Source organism: Aegilops tauschii, chromosome 7 (genome assembly GCF_002575655.3).
Source record: "Aegilops tauschii subsp. strangulata cultivar AL8/78 chromosome 7, Aet v6.0, whole genome shotgun sequence".
NCBI lineage: Eukaryota > Viridiplantae > Streptophyta > Magnoliopsida > Poales > Poaceae > Aegilops > Aegilops tauschii.
The window spans coordinates 481,911,390-481,933,814 of record NC_053041.3 but is presented as its reverse complement, the minus strand read 5'-3'; positions in this window follow the sequence as shown (position 1 = coordinate 481,933,814).

Sequence of the window (22,425 nt, the reverse complement as noted above, 5' to 3'; positions counted from 1 at the left end):
CCTCAAATGGTGCTCGATCACCCCCTTGGGACCCCTACCAGCTGCTTGGGCTCCCAGGCGAATACCTCCTTGTTCGTGCGCAGGAACTTCACCAATACCTCCTCTTGGTCCGGGTCGAGGTTGGCGCCTATGGTGAAGGTGGCTCCCGAGGACCCATCCTCCTCGACCGACACTTGCTTCATTTCGGCTCGATCTTGAGTGAACAGTTGCTTCTTTTTCACCGGCGCGGCCCCCTTAGCCCCTGGGGCGGCTTTGTTAGCCGGGCGCGCGGCCGCGGTGGCCCTGAAGGCTAGCTTGAGGGCCGTGAGAGCCTCCTTGGTGTCCCCCGCCACGGTGAGAACGCCGTTGCTCCCAGGCATCTTCATGAGGTTGTAGGCCGGATGGGTCGCCGCCATGAACTGAGCCAGAGCTGGGTACCCGAGGATGGCGTTGTATGGGAGGCCGATGCGGGTGATGTTGAAGTCGATCAACTCGGTGTGGTAGTTGTCCCGGGTACTGAAGGTTACCGGGAGGCGTATCTGCCCCAGGGGGCTGGTGGACCCGCTACCGACTCCGGAGAAAGGTTTGGTGGGACGGAGCCGGCCGTGCGACACATGCAGCAAGCCGAAAGATTCCAGAGAGAGCACGTTGAGGCTAGCCCCGTCGTCGATGAGGGTCTTGGTCATGGCGACGTTGCAGATGGTGGGCGTGCAGAGCATTGGGAGCGCACCCGAGCCAGCAGTGGTAGTGGGGTGGTCCTTTGAGTCGAAGGTGAGATCAGCCTTGGGAGCCGCCCATCCCGGAGGGGCTCCCTACGACACAGAGGAGGCACCGATCTGGCGGAAGAACTCTTGACATGGCAGTCGGAGGGTGGTGCCTGTGAGCCGCCGAGGAGGGCCGCGACGGCGACAGGCATCGGCGCCGCGAAGCGTGCGACGAAAAGGCCGCGCAGCTCCTCCCAGGAAGCCACGGAGGACCCTGGCAGGTTGAGCAGCCAGGCGCGTGGCGCGCCAGCGTGGGCCATGGCGAACCAGTTGGCCATGACCTTGTCGTCGCCCCCAGCCTCCAAAACGGCCTCCTCGTATGCCAGCAGGAAGGCCGACGGATCCGCCGCGCCGTCATAGCGGGGTGGCATCTCCGGCCTGAACTTGACCGGCCACTGGACCCGCCGTAAGGCGGGGGTGAGGGCCCTGAGCCCCCTGGCGCCATCGCGGGCATCCTTCGATCCAGTCGGAGGAGCGGCGTCGGCCATGGGGACCGAACGGAGAGGTGGAGTCGGCAGAGCGTGGATCGACGAGGGGAAAGCTTCAGCGCACCCCCTACTTGGCGCGCCAAATGTCGGATTACGGGATCCGGCAAACCCTTGAGGTTCGAACGCTGGGGTGCTCACGAAGATCTCTCTCCCTCTCTAGCTCACTCGCGCAACGATCACAAGGCCTAGCTCGCTGAACCCAAAGAACAAGGGACACAAGAGTTTATACTGGTTCGGGCCACCGTTGTGGTGTAATACCCTACTCCAGTGTGGTGTGGTGGACTGCCTTGTAAGCTGGGGATGAACAAGTACAAGGGATGAACAGCCTCCTGAGGCAAGGTGTTCTTGAGCTCGTGGAGCTTGTGGGTGTGTGTGGAAGAGCTGAATCCGGGATCCCCCCCTCGTATGGTGGTGGATAGTCCTATTTATAGAGGCCCTGGTCCTCTTCCCAAATGTTAGGCGGGAAGGGATCCCACAACGACCAATTTTGAAGGGAGACAACTAGTATAAGCTATCCTGACAAAAGGTGTCCTTCGCCTGCCAAAGGCTCTGGTGGTGACGCCGTCGTGGGCTCCGCGGTGACCTTCGTCCTGCCGTCGTGCTGGTCTTGGTCTCGTTGCACCGATATGGAAACCTTTGCTTGATGCCTCGGGACTCCTCGCCTGTGCTTGCCCCTTTAGCACCAAAGGGGAAACTGGCGCTCTGCGCCCACTAGCGCCCGCCTGGCTTCGGTCGTCATGGCTCACGTCACTCGAACCTTGCGAGGTGCCCCCCTGCCTTGATATCTCTGCTCCTCGCGAGCCAGCCTAGTGAGGCTGCGCTGAGGAGGTCTTGTGCCGTCCGCCTCGCGAGGCTTGGCCCCTCACGAGAGTCTTGAGTGGTTGCTGATGAAGATGGGCCGTACCAGGCCATTGGTGGAGCCATGCCGTGGGCAGCAGGCAGGCAAGTCTGGGAACACCCTTTCCCAGAACGCCGACACTACCCACTTAGTAGTGTAATCAACAACTAAAATATGTGTATACCCATTAGAGGAAGGAAAAGGTCCCATATAATCAAAGCCCCAAACATCAAATGGTTCAATAAAAAGTGAGTAATTCAGAGGCATTTCCTGATGTCTACTAATATTACCAATTCTTTGTCATTCATCACAAGACAAGACATACTTATGAGCATCCTTGAAGAGAGTAGGCCAATAAAAACCAGATTGTAATACCTTGTGTGCAGTTCTATCTCCAACATGGTGTCCTCTATAGGCCTCGGAGTGACACTTGCGTAGTATCTGTTCCTATTCATGCTCAGGTACACAACGTCTAATAACGCCATCTACTCCTTCTTTATAAAGGTGTGGGTCATCCCAAAAGTAATGTCTTAAATCATAGAAAAACTTTTTCTTTTGCTCGTATGTGAAACTAGGTGGTATAAATTTAGCAACAATGTAATTAGCATAATCAGCATACCATGGAGCATTACGAGAAGCATTTATGACAGCTAATTGTTCATCAGGAAAACTATCATCAATAGGCAGTGGGTCATCAAGAACATTTTATAACCTAGACAAGTTATCTGCTACAGGGTTCTCAGCACCCTTTCTATCAATAATATAAGATCTGAACTTACACAAGCAAAAACAACTGCTAAAAATTCTTTTCAGTTGTAGCATAATTTCGCTGGGCACTGTCTAGAGTTTTGCTAGCATAATGAATAACATTCAATTTCTTATCAACTCTTTGTCCTAGAACAACACAAACAACATAATCACTAGCATCACACATAATTTCAAAGGGTAGGTTCCAATCAGGAGGTTGAATAATAGGTGTAGAAATTAAGGCTTTCTTTTCAAAGGCTTCTACACAATCATCATCAAAAACAAAAGGAACATCTTTTTGCAAGAGATCAGTGAGAGGCCTAGAAATTTTAGAGAAGTCTTTAATAAATCTCCTATAGAAACCAGCATGACCAAGGAAACTTCTTATACCTTTGATATATTTAGGACATGCACTACTGGAAATAGAGAATTTGCCATCAGTCTGCTCTTTGCCGTCTGCTAGCGGACGATAAAGGAGGCCTTTGCCGTCTGCTTATAAAAAATGGATGACAAAGACTTGGCTGACGGCAAAGAGCCTAGTTGCCATCGGCCAATTCTTCGCCGACCGCCAGCTGACGTCAAAGAATCTTTGCCGTCTGCTCGCTGACGGCAAAGAGGTGGGTGGGGTCCAGTGGAGGCCTAAACCCTAACGGCCCACCAGCCCCACCTCATTGTCGTCCGCCAGCAGACGGCAAAGAATCTTTGCCGTCGGCTGGCAGACGGCAAACAAAACGCTACCTAACGGCCCGCACCCCCTCCCACCCCACTTCATTCTCTCTGCCACTCCACCTCGCCCCCGACCCCAACAGCCGCTGCCGACCCCCACCGCCCTCGCTGCCCCGCCGCGCCGCCCCACAACCCCACCCGCGGCCTTGCCGTCTTGCCGCCCCGCGGCCTAGCCGCCCGCCGCCCCAGTGCCCCGCCGCCCTACTCCGGTGAGCCTCTCCCCTCTATTTTTTTTTCTTTTTTTCTACTTTTAGTTAGGTTAGTTACTAGGGTTAGTTAGGTTAGTTACTAGTGTGTTAGTTAGGTTACTTAGGTTAGTTCTAGAAAAAAAATTATTAGGAGAAGAAAAGAAGAAGAGGAGAAGACGAAAAGGGGGAGGAGAAGAAAAGAAGAAGAAGAACAAGAAGAAGAAGAAGAAGAAGAAGAAGAGGAGGAGGAGGAGGAGGAGGAGGAGGAGGAGGAGGAGGAGGAGAAGAAGAAGATGAAAGAAGTAGAATAAGAAGATGAAAAAAGAAGGAAGAAGAAGATGAAAAAAAGAAGAAGTAGAAGAAGAAGATGAAAAAGAAGGAGAAGAAGATGAAAAAAAGAAGTATAAAAGTAGAAAAAGAAAGAAAAGAAGGTCGAGGGTTCGAGGGTCGAGGTGTCGAGGGTCGAGGTGTCGAGGGTCGAGGATCTCCGAGGGGTCGAGGGTCGAGGATCTCCGAGGGGTCGAGGGTCGCCGAGGGGTCGAAGTTTTTTCATAGTTTGAAGTGTCAATGCTTTATGTGATGTGATGTCCTAAATTTTCTTGATTCGATCGGTAAAATTTACAGGCTTTGTGCTATTTCATCTCCTTGGAGTCATCGTGGTCGAAGTTTTTGGTCCATGATCCTGCCGTTGTTCGGCTACTTCCTCTATAGCCAAGGGTGAGCTACGAATCTTTTAATCATGTCAGTAGATTTCATTTTCATGCTAAGTCGCGTAAACAGTATGCGTCTCCCGTCCGAAAGGGTTGCATTGATAAATATGCATTCAGTTGCATATTTATCATCATAACTCATTCGAATTGTCCATCGATTTGCACGGATAGCCCAAGGATGTGTAGATTGGGTACGTTCTCCATGCTCTACCCCATTCCGAGACAAAATTTCATGAGCGCCTCCCTGTTGTTCTTCGGATGCACATTCTCTCGGCTTTTAGCTGAGACGTGTATCAGGGAGAACGGCGGGGAGGTGCTGCCGAAATTTTGTCTCGGAATGGGGTAGAGCATGGAGAACGTACTCAATCTGCACATACCCAGGTGGGATTAGGACCTGTCTTTACCTATTAGAGTGTAGGTTGCATGGACGTAATAACATTGACAAACTAGATTAATTGATGAATATACATGCTCAATTATATATATTTCTTGTCTGTCCAGTATCTAGGCAAGATGAGTGATCGTGCGTGGATGAACACCGGTCACACTAGTCAGAAAGAGATTACCAATGAAGGGTTAACAAAAACCAAGGGGTTTGTGATAGCCGCATTTGCAAATGGCCAGAGGAAAAACTCGTGCCCCTGTGTCCGGTGCAACAATTGGGAAAAGAGGACAGAGGATGAAGTGGGCAAACACCTGCAGAAGAGTGGTTTTACGCCTGGTTATATGGTGTGGACATTTCATGGTGAGTCTGCCCAACGTGCCAGAGCTGAGGTGGTTCGTCGTTGCACCGATGAGCATGGTACCGGGATGGAAGACATGGTCACTAGTATAGCGAGGTTCTATACAAACATTTTTAACCCCTTTCCGTGACAGCATTTGGAACTTTCGCCAAGTGAGTGTGGGCGATAGGGGGGTCTTTCCACACGACCCAGAAACCGTCGGGGACAGGGAGCCTCGATGCATATAGTTATCCCTATATAACCATTTGTGATATCTCGAATATCCCAGACGTTTCATCCTTGCTACTCGTTTGTGCTAGCATTGCCATCGCAGTCGGAGTTTTGTGGTTTTACCAAAAACCAAGCACATCCCAGGCACGGGAGTTTTCCAGGCACGTACCAAACTGGCTCTACATTTACGATGCCTGGGACATCACAAACAGATCATGATTGTAAACCGTGTATGATAGGTAGACAATCACACACATTTAGTTTTCCTGCACCGTTTGTGATAGTATCGACATCACACACGCTTCACAAATGGCAAATCTGTGCGTTGTTACACACGTTTCCTCTCTGTGAACCGTGTCAGATTATGATGTATATCGCACACACTGCGTTTTATAGACCGTGTGCGCTGTAATGACCTGCACACCCTAATTTAATTGCTGCTATTTAAAATTGTAGCTAATTTGAACTTGAAAGTAGTCTAACCAATGCATTATTCGATTCACGGGTACATATGTTCAAGAATTACATAAGCACCAAATAAATAATGATGAACCAGGGTTCTATACTTGTACTATTACAGATGGTAAAGAAAGAGCGACAGACATTCTGGCTCCTGAACAAGGTGAAGCAGAATGGCCCTATATATTGTGCTCTCCTGGATGCAGAAGGCACGCACAACTCTAGTCCAACCCCTCGTGATGGCCGGCCGCCAATCATGTAGTTTGAGAGGTAATCTTGAGTAAACTTCTCCAGGATCCACTACAAAGGAAAAAAGGTTCAGACATTGTCATCTAACACAACTCATTACAGGCAGAAAGGCTACATATTTCTTACTCACCGTCCTGCAGTTCACTGTGGTCTTGCATAAAGTGTAAAAAAATAGTTCGATTGACATATTTTGACCATTTTAATAACAATCTTTATCAGTTTCCTCACTTGATGCTGGTTCATGAATATCTCATTGCCCATACGCATAAAGGGTCGAAGTGTGGATCTTTGGCAATGACATATGTACGTAAAAGCACCAAGTTAATACTGGAAGCTAAACAACAATTGCAAAATGATGTAGTACAACACTCCCTCCATCCCATTATATAAGATTTTATTACATGTATATCTAGACATCATCAGAACATTAAGGTAACACTCTTCCTTGTTGCTATGTAGCCTGGGATTGCATATTTAGTCATTCAGTACAATGCGTATTGCTATGTAGCCTCGGATATATTAAATACGGCCCTAGTTAACCTACTGATAAATGGGTTACATATATATATTCAGTGAAATGTCCGATTCGACGATTAATCCCTTATAAGCCCCCAGGCTATATATGGTACCAGCTACCGATATCCTGAACAGTGAGTACATATAAACAATGCGATGAAACTAACCTCGATGGAAAACATCACTGTTCTCAATATTGTCCTGTATGAGTACATATGAAGGCATGTTAAGCACAACGGGCTAAGCATCAACCAAATATATCCATGGTAGACTAACATAATCTACAAATGATAGCTTAAGTGTGCAGGTTTCAGCACGCTAGTTAAGCAAAACAAGAAGTGGAAATGTGTGTTAACTACATCAGGCATAACATTTAAAAACAAACAAATAGTCATTCAAATTGGTATTGTGCAGGTCTAAAGTACACTAGTTATTGTTAAAAAACAAAAAGGCATGTTAACTGCAACATCCTTAACAGCAACCAAATATCATAATTCATAGTGGTATTGTTGAAACTGTTATTGATGAAATTGAACTGCATGGCAAATAGTTGCACATATAGAGCATCACATTGTGAAGAACGGAAATAAACAAGGCATAAGGCCATCTCTAGCCGATCCTTTAAAAGTTAACAGACTAAAACCCTTAGTGGATATATATATACTCCAGTAATTTTTGGCCATTTCTAGTCGATCCCCTAAACTTAATGTTGTAAACTTCAGTTTGATCAAGTTCAAAGCAGGTTCAACTGAAAGTAGCATGCATTCAAACATAAACATAGATAGTTTTGCATAACCGAACATAAAACATAAATTTAAACTAAGCTAAACTACTTTCGGTCAAAGTGGAGGTTGAGCCAATCCTTCCTCGTCAGGTACGGTGTGCCGCGAGCTGGGTCCGGGCCGGTGTCATCCTCGGGATCGTTGGGGAAGACACTCCTCCACTTGTCGATGTCGATCTCCTCATCCTCATCGCCCACCTCGACACCCTCCGCGCCGCCTTTGACCTCGTCATGGAAGGAGAGCATGATAACCTCGCCGCTCTCCGCGCCGGCAAAGATCACCCGCTCCACCTCCACGAGCTCCGGTTGCTGCCGGCGGAGCTCTTGAATGTAGGCCTCATTGGAGGCCTCGGCCTCGAGGCGCTCCCACGCCTCGCTGTCCTCTCGCGCCATAGCCGAGCTCACCACCCCTGGCTCCGGCGGAACAAGGTCGACCAGACCTGTGCCGAAGGGGAAATTGAGCCTAGCCACCGCATCGTGGTAGCGGACCTGCCAGCGGTCGTACTCCATGGACGCGAGCTCGGCTGTGTGGAAGCTACCGAGCCACTGGCGGGTATGGATCCCCCGATCCATAATCTCGGCGACCCACGTCCCCCACCGCCGCTGCCGGACCCCGAGGTAGGACCTCATTGGTGCCCAGGTGCGAGGGAGGATGGGGAAGTCCTCAAACCGGCTTAGGGGTGCGGCGGTTGGCGGATCGGGCGTCCGGCGACGGCGGATCGATAAAGAGCCTGCGAAGGACAAGGGGACACCTCAGCGGCCACCTCACCGGCGTCGGGCGAAGAAGCCGCAATAGACCTCTTTTTGTCCATGGGCTCCTCGAGCTCCCCGGCACACAGGCAAAGGTTGAGGATGGAGGTGGCGGCGGCGATGGCGGCGACCTAACAATGGTTTCGAGCGAGGGAGGGGTGGTGTGTGTCTGTGCGAGCAGAGGTTTTGGGGAGTGTGTGGTGTGTGTGGAGGGGGGGGCAAGGTGGTCTTTGAGGAAATACCGCAGCAACTGAAAATTTACTAGGCGGGAGTAACAAGGCGGGGTTACTGAAAATTTGGATCAAGGGCGACTTATTTTTGAGATTGCGAGGGATGCAGAGGCGGGATTAAAATGCCGGGGCAACCGAAAATTTGAATCAAGGGCGAGCAGATATTTTTGAGATTGTGAGGGATGCATAGGCGGGGCTACTGAAAATTTGAATCAAGGGCGAGCAGATATTTTTGAGATTGTGAGGGATGCAGAGGTGGGAGTAAATTGTCGGGGCTACTGAAAATTTGAAAGGACTGAAGCAGAGCGGGAGTAACAGACATCGCACACGGTCCACACATACTAATCGTGCGCTATCAAACATTAAAACCTTCTAGGCGGCAGATATTTTCGAGATTACGAGGTAGTAGATAGTAGATACTTTCAAGAACGGGAGGCAAGCCTCGTGGAGCCCAATTCTCTGTGCTGATGTGAGTGACTGCAGGGCATGGGCGTGGCACACGGGTAGTCTGACCGAACCGTGTCTGTTGCGTACCCAATCACAGACGGTTTGTACATCCAACTTGTGTGCTGTTTATAAATTTGGCAAAAAGAATAACGCGGGAGAGGGTCGGAACATAAACACACTTGCATGTGGACCAAATATATGTATGAAAAGGGTGGTTTGATGTTCGAATACCCAATGCACAACTTTGATGTGGCACATGTCGCAAAAAAGCACAGTATTGCTAGTCAGCCACCCCCTACGAACCACACTTCGTGTCAGTGGTAAGGGAATCCTAGCTACGAATGCATGCCCCCAAATAGCTAGGTCTGAAATCTCACCCTACCATAACACAAAACCTATAGGAGTCCATCATATATATATGGTCAAACTTCCCCTTTCGCTTCCCGACAAAGGTGGACCATGTGCCGACCCACAAATGTGTGCTTGTGGCGCGAGATGGGTGAGCCCACATACGAACCACATGCGGGTGGCCCTACTATATGTATGGAAAGGGTGTGGTGTGATATTTAACTACCATTCACGACTTTGATGTGGCACGTGTGCCTCGCAAAAATTAATCGGACTTCCCCGGCCGACGGAGGTTGCAGGTAGTGCGAAGTAGACCCCCCGCCAACACACACACGTCAGGGGGAGGGCATCTCACTAAGACGTACTGTAACACGGACCAAGCAGAATCCAACTTGGTCATACAACCTCTCCCGCTTGTTGTTGGTCAAAGTGATGGACGTCCACACGGCCCCGCAAAATGGGCTAGCTTGTCACCGACAACCTCGCGAGGGAGTACTGTATGAAGACAAACCCACTCTGTGCATGTGGCCCAAGTATGTATATGGAAGTGGTGTGTGTGGTGTTTGAATACCCAATGCACAAAATTGATGTGGCACCATGCTTTGGAACCGTAAAATCCCCACACTGAGCGAGGGTTCACGACGCATAGCATCTGCTCAAACTTAATTAGCCTTGGAATGGTCGACCTACTATACGGTAACTCAAACCAAAGAAGAAGAATCCACCCTGGCAACCTTTCTCGTCGTTGGTCGAAATGATGGACGTCCATGCGGGCCCACCAATATATCTAGGCCTGCCGCCCATAACCAAGCGAGTGAGAGTGTGTCCAAAGACAACCATTGCATGTGTGTCTCCCGAACATATTTATGGTGGTGTGTGATGCATGCATATGTGTTGAATACCCCACTACTAGGAAAACGGCTATAACTAATATGGACATTAATGGCGCACCATGCATGTGGTGCGCCACTGCTATATAGCGCACTATCCACTTGTGCGCCACTACTAACATATTTTTTATATTTTTTTTCAAAACTAGTAATGGCGCACTTAGGTGGTGCGCCATTGGTAACCTGGGAGCAGCTAGATATTTTGGACAGCCACCTACCACACTCACTTTCCCCACTTCATTCTCTCCACCTCTACCAAGCTTGGTCTTGGCTGCCTCCCCCTCCTCACCTCATTTGCACCATAGATTCACCCAAATTAAGTGGTTAAATATCCTTTTTTTGATAGGTAAGTAAGGGGAAAGCTTTCTTTATGTTCTAGATCTACCTTTTTCTCCCTCCAACAACGTACGCACTTTTTATGGCCTAGATCTACATATGTTTGTGGTGTTGCATATGTTTGTGGTGTTGTATATGTTTGTGTTTGCAGGTACCGGTATTTGAAATGCGATATTTGCCAATATTTTGCCAGAATGTTGATTCATTTCCGTTTCGGTGAGAATTTGGCACTATGCATTCTTTTTGGTCCTATTTTTAGGCAAAGTCATGCCAAATTTTTTTTGGTTCTAAAATATTGTTTTGCTCTACCCCGCAGGCGACCATGGTCCGCACGATGACCGAAGGCATCGTGAATAGGTTTTTTAGCTCCGCGAAGGCTGAGATGCTTCAAAAGAACGAGACGAAGATAAGATGTCCGTGTCGAAGATGCAAGCGGAAGAGCCTTATGGACCCAGATTTCATACAGGTGCGGGACCACCTGCTCTTGCGTGGTTTCATGGATGACTATCGGTGGCAGGGTGATGAAGATGATTATGAAGTCGTCCATGCGGGCCGGGCAAGAAATGAGGAAGGGCAGCAAGACAACCGCGGTGAGGGCGGGCGAGAAGACGAAGAATCTCCAGGACATGATGACGAAGTAGATGCAATACACAGTCATCATGTAGAAGATGCCAGACATGATGATGAGGAAGATCAAGACGAAGGGCATGATCATGAAGATGAAGATGCCGGAGCAGACGACGATGGACCATCGATGGGCTGGGTGCAGGACCCTCATATTCAAGAGCTGCTTCTCAAGCAGACGGATAACACAAGAGCTGCCGCCCGAGAGAAAGCCAAGCTGGATCAACTGGAGATAGACGCGGTTACTCAATTGTATGAAGGATGCAGGCCCGAGGATACTCGCCTGAAAGTAACGCTCATGGCTGTGGAGATGAAGGTAAAACACAAAATGACCGACGCATGCTTCAACGAGATCATGTCATTCTGGCATGAACGTCTTCCCAAGGGGAACAAGTGCCCGACCAGTTTCAAGGAGGTGAAGAAAATCGTGTGTCCTCTGGATTTACCGCACGTGAAATACCATGTGTGCATGAATAATTGCATCATTTATCGGGACGAGCACGCGGAGTCTACCATATGTCCGGTGTGCGGCGTCACTCGATACAAGAAGAGGAAGAAAGCTCCTCGAAAAATGGTGTGGTACTTTCCGATCACTCCTCGTCTGCAGCTGTATTTCGCGGACCCTAAGCTAGCAAAGCTTCTGCGTTGGCACGCAGATAGGGAGGATAAGAAGCGAGAAGATGACGGAAATGATCCGGAGATAAATAAAAAATACAAGATGCTGAGTCACCCTAAGGATGCGAGCCAGTGGCAAGCGTTGAACTTCGAACACCCAGAATTTGGGGATGATCCAAGGAACATCGTGCTGGGCGCGAGCATCGATGGAGTCAATCCGTTTGGCAGCGAGAGAAGCACACATAGCACCTGGCCTGTGTTTGTGTGGATGTACAACCTTCCCCCTGGTTGTGCATGAAGAGGAAGTACATTCACATGAGTATGCTAATTGAAGGGCTGAAACAACCAGGGAATGACATAAATCTGTATCTGGGGCTGCTGAAAGAGGAGCTAGACAGGCTGTGGAAAATGCCAGGCAATACGTGGGACGCCGCAGAGAAAGAATATTTCTCTATGAGAGCCGCACTGCTCACGACGGTGCACGACTATCTCGGTTACGGATATGTTGCGGGGCAGGTGGTCCACGGATTTTGTGCATGCGTCAGGTGCATGGATGACACAACGTATCGCCAGCTAGATAGAGATCCCGGGTCTTCGAAAACTGTGTTCATGGGACATCGAAGGTGGCTTCGCGACGATGACTCATGGAGAAAATGCAAGGATCTGTTCGATGGTGAAACCGAACCCCGAAGACGCCCGCGTACGAGGAGCGGCGAGGAAATAGACGAGCTGTTGAAAAATTGGAAAGATTGCCCACCGCCGGGAAAGAAGCAAAAGGCGCCAGAGCCAGGAAAGAAGCAAAAGGCGCCAGAGCCGCTGCTAAAGGTATGGAAAACGAGGTCTGTTTTCTGGGACTTGCCGTACTGGGATCCTCCGTGTGCCTCACGGCCTTGATGTCATGCATATCACGAAGAACGTGTGCGAGAGTCTGCTTGGTACCCTGCTCGACATGCCAGAGAGGACCAAAGATGGGCCAAAAGCAAGGGCAGACTTGAAATCAATGGGCATCAGGGAGGAGCTTCACGCTAATGATGATGATGATGATGATGATGAGGCGAAGGACACGGAAAGTCGTCCCAAAGGCAAAAAGGCCAAGAAGATCGAAAATGACCCGCGTGCTTCACTCTAAGTCAGGAGGAGATTGAGCAGTTTTTCACCTGCCTCGTAGGAGTAAAACTTCCTTACGGTTACGCGGGGAAGATAAGCAGATACCTAGACTCAGCAAAGCAGAAGTTCAGCGGGATGAAGTCTCACGACTGTCACGTGCTGATGACGCAGATACTTCTAGTTGCAATCCGTGGGATCATGGACGCGCATGTCAGTGAAACGGCATTTGGCCTATGCAACTTTTTCGACGTTATGGTGCATCTGCTGGTCCATATCGTGGAGGATATCATCCAACTCGGGCCGACGTTCCTGCACAGCATGATGCCATTCGAAAGGATGAATGGTGTCATCAAAGGATACGTTCGCAACATGTCACGTCCAGAGGGAAGCATAGCCAAGGGCTTTCTGACCGAAGAGTGCATCTGCTACTGCACGAATTATCTAGGCATCGAGAACGCCGTTGGTCTGCCCGTCAACAGGCACCTCGGCAGGCTCGCTGGATGGGGTCACCGCGAGTATTACCAATTCACAAATGTTTTGCAACGCAAGTATTTGAAAATTAGTAAGAACTACTTATATCGTAACATTTTAAAATTTATGGTCATTTTCTAAAAAATTATTACATGCAACTAAAATCCAAAAAAAAGTTAGTAATGGCGCACCAGGGGAAGGTGCGCCATTGCTATCACGGTGCTTATGGCGCACCCCTAGAAGGTGCGCCATTGGTATACGTATGTTTATGGCGCACCCCTAAAAGGTGCGCGATTGCTAACCCTCCCCCACTCCACTTGCTCCCCTCTCCCTCTGGCCTCTCTCCCTCCCTCGCCAGATCCACCTCACCCCACACCTAACCCGATGACCCCCGCGGGAGCACACCGCGCCCGCGCCCGCTCCACCGCCGCCGCCCTGCCTCCTCGGCCCCCCTCCCCACTTGCCCCCTCGTGCTTCCCCTCGCCCTCTCCGCCCTCTCCTCTCCCAGAGCCTAGAAAGCCTCGCCGCCGTCGCCCCGTCCCGGACAACCACCTCTGCACATCGGTCGCCGGCCGCGGGGAGACACCAGCGCTGTATGAGCCGGGCAGCCACACGCACCCAGCCTCCGCGGCCTCGCCTCCGGCATCGCAGCGCCTCACTCCCCGTCCCCGGAGCAGCCTCCCCCGCCCAGCAACACCGCCACCCGGAGCTACGTCGACAACCGGTCCATAGGCAGGTAGCCACCACCCCTCCTTCCTCCCCCCTCCCTCCTTCCTATTGCATACTCTGCCCGCTCAAAATTCCCCCCTGATTTCTGCACTGGATGAGCACCTACCGTAGATGTTTGAGTCCATTACATGTGAAAGGATTTTTGCTTGGTAGGTGTTTGTGATAATGCTTGCAAGGGGCAAATGTTTACGAATTGTATGTAGTTTGAATCTTCTTCGGATGCGCAGATGCTTTTGTTTCAACATGTTAGCAGCAGTGAACACATGCAACGACTGACGGTGATATATATGAAAAGGGAAAATATCAAGTTGTTTTTTTATCTCCTGATGAGTACTCGCCGCATGAGTTTTCCCGTGCGTGCTCAACTCCACTACAGTACATGTGAAAGGATTCTTGCTTCATAGGTGTTTGTGATAATGCTTGCAGGGGCAAATGTTTTTTTAAACATGTTAGCAGCAGTGAAGCATGCAACGACTCACGGTGATACATATGAAAAGGGAAAACATCAACTTCTTTTTTATCTGCACAGTTCACTGAATTTGCTTTATCTGTTTACTTGCATAGTTCACTGTTTACTTGCGCTTGATTTCTACTGTTTACTTGCTTGCTTAAGTGAGACGAATGCTTGCTTGATCTGTTTACTTGCAGATCCAAGGTTCATTGTTTACTTTCTTGATTACTTGCTCACTGTTTGCTCATCATATTGTGGTCATATGTTTACACTATTCATAGGTTTATTTCCTCATACTCCAAGTTGAGATTGTGGTTGTATGTTGCAAATATTAATTCTGAGAGTAGTGATAGGTGAGCAAGTAGCAACATTAGGCATTTGCTGTTTGCTCAAATCATTGTTGTTGTTTGCTCAAATGAAACAACAACTAGCAACATTTGCTATTTAGGTGAAGCGTGATTACTCCTCTACAATTCTTGGCTCTTGTGTCTTTGTAATTCTTGGCTCTTGTGTCTTTGTAATTCTTGGCTCGCCTGGAAATCTTGGTTGAACAATTTTGTTTGTTGGTTCCAGGGAGCTAGAGCTGCATCTGCACGTCAAGGAGCTGGAGCTGCATCTGCACTCCAAGGAGCGGCTGGTTAGTACTGCTTGTTCTTGTATCCAGAGCAGCTGGTGATGTTGCAAATAGAAGTAGAGTACTGCTTGTTGTACTTGTGATCTTGCAAATAGGAGTTGGAGTAATTTAACTTAACTGGAGTAATTTACTGAATTAACTGAAGATATATATTTTAGGATTAATTTACTGAATTAACTGAAGATATATATTCTAGGAGTAATTTACTGAATTAACTGAAGATATTCTAGGAGTAATTTGTTGCATCTCTTGTAGGTGGTCTAGTGCTGCCCATCTACTGCCCATATCCTCTGGTACTGGAGTTGGAGTTTAGTGTACTGGACACTTTCATAAATTGCTAGGGTACTTCCTCTCCTTTCATAAACTTTCATATAATTTCAGAAACTTTCATATAAAATTTAGAAATTTCCATAAATTTCAGAAACTTGCATATAAATTCAGAAACTTCATATAAAACTGTATTCACTACTGCTGCTGTACTACTTGTGATGCTACTGCTACTTGTGATTTTGTCAAGTTGTGATGCTGCTGCTACTTGTGATCTTCTGAAATGACCCCTTTCTCCTGAAATGTTGATTAATTTCCGTTTCGGTTGAGAGTGGGGCACTCCTAGGTCAAGAATATTAGCAAAGGTCATGCCCAATTTTCTTGACCTGGAAGGTGCCCGATTCTCAACCGAAACAAAAATTAATCAACATGTATCTTGACATCAACCAACTTTCTGGACACATCCCTCGACACACTAACAGGTTCCATCCCAAACTGCCTAGGAAATTTGACCAAACTCACAACCTTGGATCTTGAGAGCAACCAACTTTCTGGACACATCCCTCGAGAACTAGGTTATCTTGAGAACTTAGAGAAGTTGTTTGTTTGCTACAACACACTAACAGGTTCCATCCCAAACAGTATAGGCAATTTGACCAAACTCACAGCCTTGTATCTTTGCAGCAACCAACTTTCTGGACACATCCCTCAAGAACTAGGTTACCTTGAGAACATGGACTTGGACCTTAGCAACAACACACTAACAGGTTCCATCCCAAAACACCTAGGCAATATCACAAACATCTCTCAATTGTTCCTTGACAATAACCAACTTTTTGGCGACATTCCTCGAGAATTAGGTTATTTGGTCAACTTAGAGATCTTGTTCCTTGAAAATAACCAACTTTTTGACCAAACTTTTTTCCTATTTAGAGCGAACATGGCCGACAACGATGAGGCCGGCGGTTCGGGCAAGGCATTCTGGGAGCTATCCCAGGAGATGGAGGAAGAACCTCACTGCTATGAGGACGCCGCGGAAGACACCGATCCCGACTACACAACCCCTAGTGGCATCGGGGATGACACCACTGATGGTGCCGCCGAGGATGCCACCACTGATGATGGGAGCGCACGCACAGATGGCAGCCAACCGAAGAGGCAACGGAAGGACCGGCGCCCGAACGTGCTCGGCACCGTCAAGGAGGAATTTATTGAAGTGTCCTCCAGTGGGAATCCAACGGCGCCCAAAGGATTAGTCAGTGGGTACGCGGGACAACTCGGGTGCATTCTCCGGAGCACCGTCTCGATAAACACCGAGAACCTAAGGCATCGTGACCGAGGGAATTTGCGCAACCTCCTCTTCATGAAGCTGCACGAATGAAACAAGTTCCCCGGTGACTTCGCAAACACACGCCTCTCAGGGAATAAAGTGAACAGTGCCGCCCTCACGAAGATGAGCACGGCCCTGGCTACTTGGAGACCGCGGCGAAGAGAAGGATTCTAAGAGGTGATAGTTATGAGAATATCAAGGAGACAAATCCTTCGATCAGCGAAGCTGACTACCTGGAGTTCAAGATCAAGTGCGAGAGCAACGCATCTGTGGAATCAAGTCAGTGGGGGAAAGATATGCGGGACTTGAACTTAGGGGTCCACAAACTCGATCCCGTCGGTTACAGAGTGGCGGAACCTATATGGGACAAGGAGGACGCGGAGCGTGCCTAGCAAGGCCTACCGCCCCTCTTCGATAAATACCGTGACAGGCAGACCAGGAACTATATCAGGGCCCGGTACAAGGTGGACCCGGTAACAAAGGAGCTTACCACGGATTCGAAGACCAAGGCGCTTGAGCTTGTTCTGGTAAGGGATACACCCCCGCGTAATTAGCTCCATATGGTTGCATTCTAATTAATGAAGCCAAATTTCTAAATGGTTCACGTTCCTTCCGCAGGACACTGAAAGCAGTAGCGCGGGGTCGTCTCAGAGCTCCCCTTGGGACACCACTTTAAATAGGGCGTTGAAAATAATGAAACACAAGGATAAGTTTAGTAAGCCGTCGTCAGCTGGTCATGTGGCCGGCAAAGGCTTGTCCATGAAATGGTCAGAATACTATAACGCTGGGCGAAAGGAGAGAAAGACGAGCTCGGAAAGCCAGGAGCACGAGGTTCAAGAACTCAAGGCACAAGTGGCGCGGATTCCGGAGATAGTCGAAGAGCAAGTGTGAGACCAACTGGGAGCGACGATCACCGCCATTGTGCCTACCTTGATTGAGGGGCTGCAGGCGTGGATTGCGGGCGGCCAACAGGGGCCACCCCGATTCCCAGCTTCACGGGTAGCAACTTGCACAACGTGCCGGCGGTGCCATTGGTGTCTCCGGCGGAGGCGGCATTGGTGTCTCCGGCGCCGGCGCCAGCATTGGAGCTTAATGCACCCGGGTGTGGGAAGAATACGCCGGCCGGCACCTCGGCAGCAAGCGTCCCCTCCGTCACTTGCATGCCCGCCGTTGGTGGGGCCTCGACATTAGCCGAGCTCGATGCCATCATGGTAACTAAGCCTCTCGGCCAATGACTTCATCTCCTTGCCTTTGACTGGGCATCCTTGACGCCCTACATGTTTTCGTAGGGTGCCGCCGACGTTCCATGCACTCTCCCAAACTTCGTGGGCGGCGAGTTGATCGATGTCGTCAAGGCCAGAATCGTTCAACCGGGCAACCACGTGTTCCACGGTAATCCGATGCCACCCACCGTGTATAGGGTTCAACTAGTTCGGGTGCTGCGGGGCTGCGACGACTTGTTACCTCTGTATCGACCCCCTGGGGCTGACGAAGATGATGTGATGACCCTTGGCGCCTGCATAAGCTGGTCCATGCTTTGGCCGAAGAGCCAGATTCATTTGGGGGCAGGGGACACCACCCCACAGACAACACCGCCAGTCGTGCCGGTGCCAAGCCATGGCAAGACCGCCGCAACGCTACCGCCGTCAGCTGATCAGGACATGCATATGGCACAGGATCCGGACGACGACGACGGTACATTTTCCAACGTCGATAAGTACTTCAACGAACATGATGGGTACGGTGACGAATTCTTGGGGCCTCCTTCTCAAGAACCCAACCCTGCAAAAGACGATCGTGATCTAGCTGGTACCACGGAGAAACCCAATTGCAACAGGCGTCGTCTGGCGTTCAGTTCTTAGGAGACGCCTCCAGCTGCCGCCTTCATCGAGCCTCAGATAGCCGAGGTACAAAATATTATCAGCCCCAACACACTCAAGAAGGTGGTCTCTGAGCAGAACTCGATCCCATTACAGAAGAAGAAGCAGAAGGGATGGAAAAGAAAAAAAACAAGGGTGCGAGCCAGCCGGTACCGAGTACGATCCGTGCTCAGGATGGGCCACCTTCACCTAAGGATATCTCGAGGAGGGTGCATCTGGCGGGTCGGCCGATGCTACCAACTAATCTGCTCAATGCTGCAACCGGTGCTATGCGGAGTCTGCATGACAGTGTTCTTTCTTTGGAGAAGCGGCGTCTCTCCGAGAATGATGTGGCGTACCCGGTTTTCGTGGCCAAGGTGCCAGAGGGCAAGGGCTTTGTCGATAGCAACATCGGGCATATGATCGTCCTGCGGTTTGATGACATCTTTGCTATGTTTAGCCTTCATCCGATGCACTACACCTTCATTCGGCTATTTTCGCTTAGTATGGAGATGCGGATCATTAGAGACAAGACCCCGGATATTCGTGATAGTCGACCCCTTCTACATGCTTGCCAAGATCTTGGGCATTGCTGGGGACCGGAAAGTCGCGAGTTCATACCTCGAAGGCGTCATTCTGGTGAACCCAGATAAGGATAACTTCCTTGTGCCTTACTTTCCCGAGTAAGTCATCCCCTCACCGCCCCGTAACACACACATTGCACACTCATCCTCTTAAGCCCGAAATATTCCATGGCCACGTATTTTGACTCGGACCGTCAGTCAAAGAAAGACTACACAAATATCAAGAAAGTTCTTGATGATGCTCTCCCCAGCTACGCCAAATCTGGAGGCACCTTCAGGAGGCCAATTTGTAGGTACGGCAAGCACGTGTTCACCCACGTAACGACGTTCCCCTGTGTCAAGCAGCCGCCTGGCGGTCAGAAGGATTCCTACTACGCCGTCCATCACATGCGGGCGATCGTACGGGACCATAATCACCTTCTGCTACCAACTAATCTCAAAGATTGGGCCGCACGCTTGTCGGCAATCCAGGACGCGGACATCAGACAAGAATTCTTTTGCATCCAGTTGGAGTTTGCGGAAATCATCCATCAAGATGTCCTTCATACCTTGGGGCAGTTCTACCTCAAATATCAACCGTCCAACAGTGAAATAGAAACAAGGCTACAAATGCAGGCTGACAACGATCGCGATTTCATGACCATCACGAAAGACGGCGGCTTCATCCACGCTCCGGTCCCTGAGTCGAGTCAAAAGTAATGATGCTATGTAGTTCTGAAATATCGATTAGCTCATGTTGTAATTAAACTTTAATGAACTTGTATGTCTCTTTAGTTTGGACAGTCATTCAACTTATATGTAATCGATGCTATTTATTAGTAGGACCATGAATCGTGCTATTAATGTGTTGCTTTTCTCTTCCGATCCTTTTGTTGCATACTTATGTATTGCTTATGTATTGTCTGTGAATTGCTACTAACGTTTTGTTTGTCTAGTGCATAGAGATGCTGTCGTATGTCGTGTACAAGGGTAAGGTTCCCGGAGTCTACGACGACTGGGAGGAGTGTCGGAGACAGGTTCACCGTTTCAGCGGTAACAGTTACAAAGGGTACACCACTAGGGCGGAGGCGGAAGCTAGATACGCGTGCTATCTAGCGGGAGAGAGGAGGGAGCGGAGGAGGAACCGGATGAAGACCAGTTTCATCGCGATGATGCTCATCATGACCGCAACTTTGTTCGCTATTTCGAATTTGGAGACTAATATGATGAATTCTATTGTGCGATGTTTATATTATGTGCTGTGTAACGTGTATTTTGTAACCTGTGCAAATACCAGATATTTTGTAACCTGTGCAAATACCAGAAAAGCAAAAAATAATAATTCCTAATATTCATAGTAGTGGCGCACCATATTGAGCATTAGTGGCGCACCAGGGCTAAATACCAGTGGCACATTATGGGGCATAGTAATGGCGCACTTGGGGGCATACGTGAAGGTAAATATGGCCCCCTAGGAGGCATAGTAATGGCGCACCGTTGTACATAGTAATGGCGCACTACCAGGTGCGCCACTATTATTTGGTATACTAATGGCGCACCAGAGGTGCGCCATTAGTATTTGTTACTAGTGGCATGGTAATAGTGGCGCACCTATAGTGCGCCATTAATGGAAAAATAGGTGCGCCACTAAGAGGCCTTTTTCTAGTAGTGCCCGACCCAATGCACAACATTCATGTGGTGCATGCATTGAAAATCGCAGAGGTCCCCACATAGAGCAAGATCTCGTTCATGACGTGTCGTGTGCTTGCCCCCCCTTTGATCCAGCGGGATGGATTCATGTGTACACATGCGCTATTATATATATGTAATCTCACATCATGATCTATATCATGAGACAAACAAAAAATTAATCCTGTCGGATGTGGGGTTCCGGCAAACCCTTAAGGTTCGAACACTGGGGTGCGCGCGAAGTCTTTCCCCTCTACCGATCTACGCCCTAGCTCGCTAAGATCTCGCGGACGAACTCGACGAACTCGCAACACAGAAAGACACGAGGTTTATACTGGTTCGGGCCACCGTTGTGGTGTAATACCCTACTCTAGTGTGGTGGTGGTGGATTTCCTCTTGGGCTGATGATGAACAGTACAAGGGAAGAACAACCTCCTGAGGTTGAGGTGTTCTTGTGGCTAGGGTAGGCTCTCGATCGGGTTGGGTCAAGCTAAGATGAGATGCCTCTACTATGGTGGCTAGCTCTACTTATATAGGCCCTGGTCCTCTTCCCAAATATCGAGCGGGAAGGGAGCCAACAACGGCGGGCAAATTTGAAGGGGGACAGCTAGTACAAGCTATCCTGACAAAAGTGGTCTTCGCCTACGAAAAGCTCTGGTGGTGACGCCGTCTTGGGCTCCACGATGACCTCCATCTTGCCGTCCTCCTAGTCTTGGTCTCGTTGCACCAATATAGCAACCTTTGCCTGATACCTCAGGACCTATGCGTTGGCGCGCTCAGCCTGACCATTGCTCCTGGGGTGGGCCACCGAAGCATAGCAGATCTGCGTTCCAAGGTTAGCACAGTAGGTTTTGAAGAGGTTACTAGTAAACTGCGAGCCGTTATCTGTGATGATGCGGTTGGGGACCCCGAAGCGGCTCACGAGGCCCTTGATGAACTTGACGGCAGAGCCGGCCGGGATGGTACGGACGGCTTCCACTTCCGCCCATTTGGTGAACTTGTCGATGCCGACGTAGAGATAGCGATAGCCCCCCGGCGCCCGTGGGAACGGGCCTAAGATGTCCAGCCCCCAGACTGCGAACGTCCATGTGAGAGGGATGGTTTGGAGGCCCTGAGCAGGCTGATGGATTTGCTTGGCGTGGAATTGGCAAGCTTCGCAAGACTTCACCAGCTCGGCTGCGTCGTTGAGTGCTGTAGGCCAGTAGAATCCACTGCGGAACACCTTGCCGACGAGGGTCCGTGACGACGAGTGGTGCCCGCAGTCCCTGCTGTGTATGTCAATCAGCAGCTCCCTTCCTTGATCGCTGGAGATGCAGTGCAGCGTGACATCGTTCGGCTGTTTCCTGTATAACTCGCCGTCTTGGATGCAGTATGCCGTGGCTTGCCGGGCCACGCGCTCCGCGTCCTCTTCCTTCTCCGGTAGCGCCCTGTGTGTCAGGTGCTCCTTGAATTCGTTGGTCCAGCATTCCTCCTGGGGCTCGAGCGCCAAGACCAGCCGAGCTCCTGAGGTCGGGCCACAGGCCGGGGCTCCCGTGGCCGGAGGCTGTGGGAGGTCCTCCCGAGGCTGAGTAGTGCTTGAAAGAGGTGGCGTAGCTGATGGCTTGAAGAGCCGCTCCTCAAAGACACCAGGCTCTTGTGGTTGCCGCTTGGATGCTCTCCTGGCGATGTTGTCGGCTTCTTTGTTAGT